This window comes from Diplotaxodon limnothrissa, linkage group LG17, assembly GCF_057381915.1.
Source record: "Diplotaxodon limnothrissa isolate DT_005_m linkage group LG17, D_limnothrissa_male_GT1.1, whole genome shotgun sequence".
NCBI classification, from domain to species: Eukaryota; Metazoa; Chordata; class Actinopteri; order Cichliformes; family Cichlidae; genus Diplotaxodon; species Diplotaxodon limnothrissa.
Window position 1 is genome coordinate 29,703,546 of NC_140612.1, and position 7,168 is coordinate 29,710,713.

A 7,168-nucleotide genomic window follows, 5' to 3' on the forward strand; every position below is an offset into this window, starting at 1 on the left:
TTCCAACATACAACAACACTTTTCTCTTACTGTCTCTTATTTGCATCACTAGTGCACATAGTACAATATTTTTCAAAAGCAAACAACTTTATCATAAAATAACTTTATTAACAATTTAGAGTTCCACTGAGATAGGTTCACTCTCAACTGCAGGAACATCCTCAGGGACTGTGGTCCATATTGACATGATAGCATCACACATTTGTTGCACATTTGTCTGCTGCACATCCATCATCTTCTTTTACCACATCCCAAAGCTGCTCTATCAGATTGAGATCTGGTAGCTGTCATGTTCAAGAAACCAATTTGAGATGATCTAAGCTTCGTGACAGCCTGAAAGAAGCCGTCAGAAGTTCGGGTCAAAAGGTGCCAAGAAAATATCCCCCACACCATCACACCACCACCAGCCTGAACAATTGAGACACAGCCCCAAATTCTGACCCCACCAGCTTAATATTGCAGCAGAAATCAAGACTCATCAATCAGCCACCATTTTTCCATTCTTCTGTCTAATTTTAGTGAGCCTGTGCAAACTCTAACCTCAGGTACCTGTTCTTAGCTGACAGGAGTGGGACCTGGTGTTGTGTTCTGCTTCTCTTGTGACCTCAACAAGGCATTTTTACCCAGAGACCTGCAGCTCATTGGAGATTTTCTCCTTTACAAATCATCTTGTGTAAACCATAGAGGTGGTAGTAAAATCAGCAGTTTCTCAAATGCTCAATGTAGCCCGCCTTACAATAACCATTTCATTTTGATGCTCGGATTGAATATCAGCAGGTTTTCTCTATCATGCACATGTGTCTAAAACCATGTGATCAGATAATTGTGTTAAAGCGCAGCTAAATTAGTATACCTAATGAAGTGGCTGGTGATTGTCAATCTTGATTGGATACGCCAAAAATCACGGTCACAGTGTAGAGTTTTAGATACCCTAAGTGAACCTCCCCCAAAACAGATGCAAGTCCTGTTTGGAAATCACATCCGCCTGCAATTATTTTGTTTGCAAATATGTTCCACAGATGGGATGCACCAGACACCAGGACCCAGTGCTGCAACATTCAAAGTCATGTTCACCGGATAAATCCTGATTTATTGGGACACATTTCATGTAAGCCATGCCGAAAAGAAAAGACTCCACAGCTGCACACCTCAAGGCCTCACACGCACCTTTCTGGCTGCACGGAAGGAAATCAAGGTCGACGCTTCAAGATATGAATGCATAAACAGTAAAACACTCCCATGAAATTCCATACACTATTTATATTTCTAAATCTGCCCGAGTCATTCATAGATGTCAACACTGTACTCATATCAAGGCTAAGATAGAGACAAATACCTCAAACGCACTGCTGCCGTGAAACTGTCAATTTGGATATTAGTTTGTGTAAACATAATTTTCCCGTTCAGCCACGGCACGAGCAAATCCATATGGCTGTTTTTTAAGCTGCATTAAAGGCGTTTGAGGAAAAGAACGTTGGATGATTAAGTCAATAAAGACGGATATGATTGTTGACAGATGTTGGAGAAGTCAGAGAACTCAGTTTAATTATTGGGAGGTTTGTGTCAATACTCGGCATTAGGGTAATGCACATTTGAAATAAGGATTATTAGCAAAGATTTTAGATGGTAAAATAAAATTAACCCTTAGTTCAGTTAGAATAACTATAGTTAACATTTGTTATTTCCAGCTGCAGTAATTTAGATTGGCCAATATCATTTGTTCTGGGACCATCCCATCCTCCAGTGCCTACATGTGAAAAGCACTCAGTAGGTCAAACACAACACAACAAGAACAGGGTGGGATAGAGGTGGGTTGAAAAGTAATTATAGATAGGGTAAGTCAGATTTAGCAGTGTGCCATGCATCAAATTTGACTACTTGAAAGGGTCCCAGCTGATATGCTAGGATTGTAGTTTCCTTTATCATTGTCGTTCATTGGTGGGATTTTGCAAAGCAAGCAGCAGTATAGTCAGTAGGATTCTATAAGACACAGTGGAGATCCCCAACACAGCTCATGGTGTTGGGGATCTTGACAAAATTGATGACATTAATACAGAAAAGAAGAGTCAGAAATAACATCTGGAAAGCCTCTGACTGAAAACAGCTTCATTTTTCAGCATGACAGGGATCCCAAATACACTGCGAATACAGTCAAAGCTCACGTGGATAGAAAAATGCATCAGTCTGTCCTCCCCAGACCCTGCACCTTAACATTACTGAAGCAGTGTGGGATCATCTTGACAGAAAATGGAACAAAAGGCTGCCAACATCCAAACAAGAGCTTTCAATGTCCTTCAGGAAGCCTGGAGGACTATTCCTCAAAATGACTTAAAGAAACTACAAGAAAGCTTGCTGTTGGAGTTCATACTGTGATGAAGAGTAACGGTGGTCAGACCAAAGATTGACTTTGAAGCTCATTAGAATTGTACAAACTCTGTTTTTTGCCTTATATACCATATTTCCACATACGTTTGCACATAAGTTGCACATGAGGGGTGGCTCAAGGTTCTTGGACAACACTGTATAGCTAGTGGTCCCATACGCAGTTTATAAGAAGCTGAATCGTTTTTGAGCAGCTGGAACAAAGTATTTTGTCTCTTTTTTTAATGAGAGTGACTGTAGTATGACTCAGTAAACAGCCCGAATCTCTGGATGACAGTATCAAAAGATGCTTACAGATATGCAAAAAAAAACACCATTTGGCAAATGCTTTTGGAAACAATGTGTACGACAACATGATGCCTGGGCTCATTTAGTCTAATTTCTTTATTAAATTTTGTTTTTCATTTTCAAACTCCAGACATCTTTCCCCTCCCTATCAACCAATTTGCCATCTGTCTTTATTGCAACCATTTAAATCCTCAAGGCCATACGCTATGATGGCAGAGCGCCTAATGTTTGTGTGTTTACTTCCTAAATAATTTCCCCCAGGGATCAAAATAATTTCCCCCAGGGATCAATAAAGTATTCTGATTCTGATTAAAGGGTGAGAGAGAGGCTGTTTACTGATTAAAAACTCTCCCTCTCTGTTTCTTGCTAAGCTCACAGCACTCTCATGACCAAGTCAAGGTCACTCCCATGCTCTCCTCCGCGCCATCAATCTCAGAGGAAGAAGCAGAAACTTCCTCTCACGATATTTGGTTCCTGTGCGTCCCTTTTTTTGTGTATGATGAATACAATCTCCCTCCAAATATCATAACTTCTTCCTCTTCCATTCATCTTTAACGCACAAACAAACACAGGTTGACAGACAAATTTGTTTTTATGCAGCAGTCCTCTCCATCCAAGCTCTGCTATGTAGAACAACCCCACTTCTCTTTATTTTCAGTCACTAAAAATGTGGTATTATTGATATCGCGGAGCTCGAAAAATACGCACACAGAAAAGACTATTTTTCGAGTATTTTTGCAAAACAATCTCTGCCATTTATTCTACATTAATGCTGCTTTGAAGAACCTTTCAAAGCTGAGCATGTAGTTTTTGTTTCTGCTTGCTAATCACATCCATAGGGTGTACAGACAGACTACAGCCAGCCTGTAAAAAGTTTAAAGACTTCAGCCCTCGCTTTAAACAGAAACACCACTCAGCTCGTATAAATTACAGTGTATAGACACCATCAGTAAATGCCAGAGAGGCCATGTTAAAGTAAAGCACCCCTGACATACTTGAAGCATGAAATTCCATAGCCTTGTTGGCCTACTTTGCCACATGTAAGCAACACAACATCCATCACTTTCAAGCTTTTTTTTTTCTTTTTTGACTCAGCAGACACTTCTCTTTGACTTGTGCTGGGAAAAAAGTCAGTTAAGTACATTGTAATGTAAGCAAATTTGATCACACACACCACAAATCACAACAATCTATTCGGTTAAAAGAATGGGCTTTGCACAAACACGGCGATACACAAACCTAGATTATATAAGCAGGATAATTTAACTGTCAGTATTTATCAAAATGGTTGATGTTGGTCAGTACACAATAGGACATCCCCCTGACTTTGTGCCATCTCACAGGAAGTGTGAGTCAGAAACCGCAGCGTCCTGTTACAACTTCTAAACAAATTCCTGCTTTATCATCGTTTAAACAGATACCGCCACGGTACCTGTGCTCGAAGTTCAATCTGTCACAGCGTGGCTGCCTAACCTCGACGCCACCTCGACATCTGTTTGTTATCAATCACCGCCCTCATCAACCTGACGCTCATCATTATCAAAAGGAAGGCTTTTGAAATGCCGTCTTGAAACGCTTTCTGAAGTTTGTTTCTATCTAAGCTCATTCTCCCATGGACAAAGACCCTCCAACGCGCACAGTGAAACATACACATGAATACCTCCGAAACCACAGCTTTCTCAGCTATGGGTACTGAGAAGCAAGTGAGAAACACTTTGGGGCATGAGGCAGGCACTCATTGCCCCCATTTCAAATTACTGTGTATGAGGAATCAAACATACGACAGCAACTCGATGCATTTAGACATGCAGAAAGATTCAACTTCCTGTATACCGATGGAAAGCGAACCTTTAAACAATTTAGCCATCATTTCGTAACTCCCTGACCAATTCAGGCTCAGAGGAAGTCTGGAGCCTGTCTACACTCCTGTGGAAAAGAACGTTTTTACAAGACTTTCAGGAGTTCTGTGACCCCATGATTCATTTGCTTATAGAACTACCTTTAGCAGCAATAAATTCAAGTACTTGTTTTCTGTATGACTTTATCAGTCTCTCACATCATTGTGGTCCAGTATTCTGGACCCCAGTGTTGCTTCAGTTCATTGGGGTTTGCAAGGATTCGTTTATGTACTATTCTTTTAAGGTCCCGGCACAGCGATTCAGTTGGGTTGAGGTCTGGACTTTTACTGGGCCATTGCAATACCTTGATTATTTTCTTTTTCAGCCCTTCTCTTGTAGATTTGGTGCCGTGCTGCAGATCATTTATTCTTTGCATCATCCAATTTCAGCCAAGCTCTAAAGTACTTTGGTATACAGAGGAGTTCATAGTTCATAAATCCATGAATTTATACATTTAAAATTTGATTAGGAGCACCTGGTTGCTATTTAAACTCTTAATTTTTATGAGTCAAAGATTTATTTTTTCACATGACTGTAGCTGTCACTGGGCAAAAGGTCGGGGTACACCCATTGACAGGTTGCCAGACAAAGAAAGCAATTCATGCTCACACCCACACTTAATAGCAAATTCAGAACAAGGAAATAAGCCAATGCATATTTCTTTGAACTGTAGGAGGAAAACCACAACACCCAAGAGAGAAAGCCTGAACCCAAAACATTCTTACTTCTTCTGGAAACAGTTTATCTCCTTGTTGGTACTTTCTAAATGACAATCAAAGTATTTGTTGCTCAATTAGGACACATATTAGGTTTTGATCAATGTTGACGTGCCGTTCTTCAGTCTCCTAGGCTTTGACGTCCAGTGTTGACATTATCTAAACACGCCACGTCCTTTCCTATGCTTTGATCTCGTATGAAATCTGTCAAACACATTTATGGCCACAGCTAATGTGCTACAGACCAGACGCAAACTCGCTGAGAGGTGAGTCACAGTATAAAGGTCGGTGCAGATTTAGAAACAAAATCTGATGCAGAATTGGTTTTGATTGGGACTAAACAGGAACTGGTATGACTTATACTTTCATTTCCGTAGTTTATAACAGAAAATTTGAATGTAATTGCACTGTTCCATGTACTAATTTGTGAGTGGTTAAACACCGGCAGTACTTGACGCATACTCTATTACAAAGGTAAATTTTATATTCTTTCAATACGGTACTGTGCAAAGGCCCTCTGTGACGGAGTTACACCGTCCTGGGCCGCAGACAGCTGATCTGGGCGCATACACGCACCACCACCATTAGTTTCTACAATTACCGTGGTATGGTGTTCCGGGGTTCAAATAGTGGGTTCGCGCGCGCTTGAAAGGTCACGTGAACTGCATTATTTGAACTTCTTTATATTTTCCTAGGAATATGAGAAATCTGTGCAAACATTCATAGAAATACAGTTTATAACACTTGAAAGTCAATCTTTGGTGTGACCACCTTTATTCTTTACCACAGCCTGAACTCTCTCAGCAAGCTTTGTCATAAGTACTTGTCGGGAATAGTTGTCCAAGATTCTCAAGTGACATTCAAACTTTTTCCTTGGATGCTAAGTGTCTTTTGTTCTGTTCCATCTCAAGTTGATCCCACACTGCCTCATTAATGTTGAGATCCAAGGTCTGTAGGGGCCAATCCATGTTTTTCTATCTAGGCATGTTTTGACTGCAGTGACAGTGTATTTGCCAATCAGATGTTTTCCAGATAGTAGTGCATGGTAGATCAAAATCTGACCATACCTTTCTGCATTCATAATTCCATCAGTTTTGACAAGATCTCCAGCAACACTGGCTGAAATGCAGCCCCAAACAATGACAATGCATCCACCGTGTTTTACAGATGGCTGTAGATACTCACTGTTATAGTTTTGGCCTGACCTGACCTCCATAGATACTGGCGATGATTTGAACCAAAAATTTTAAATTTGGATTTTTAAGGACACACTGCACACCATGCTGAGATGTGTTAAGCTGTAAGATGATTGCTCTTTGGGACTTTGTTGTTACAGACAAGATACGGTCTGTGAATACTGCATTCTCCTTGTGTGCAGGTAACTGAGGACTTTCGCACGCCTTGATTGAACTTTTTAGCAGTGTCTCTTGCTGTGACCTGAGTCTTAACCATTTCAGGTTTTCTTTTTAGTCTTTTTAGCACAATCTCAGTTTTACTTCATCAGAAAATGCTTACCGTCCTCAGGAAAAACAAAAACCAATGCTACAACAACAAATCTTTAACCAGACCTTTGGGGATGTTCCAGTGAACACAAAATGTGTTACAGAAGTTCTTTCTGTGTACATCTATTATGCTAAAAGGACCACACCATTTAATTACCACAACTAAGTATTTCTGCACATATTGAACACAGGTGTATTTCTTGAGGCAAAAGTGGTCGCACCAGATTTTTTTAAAATTTTCTTTTTTATGAGGGCTCAACAAATACCTTGCATCCTAAGAAATGTTAAATGTGTGCTGTCAGGCTAATTTGCAAGGGTGCACATGCTCTTCTGTGAGCAACACTGCCAGTATTTCAGTGTTACCTTGTACATGCAAACATGC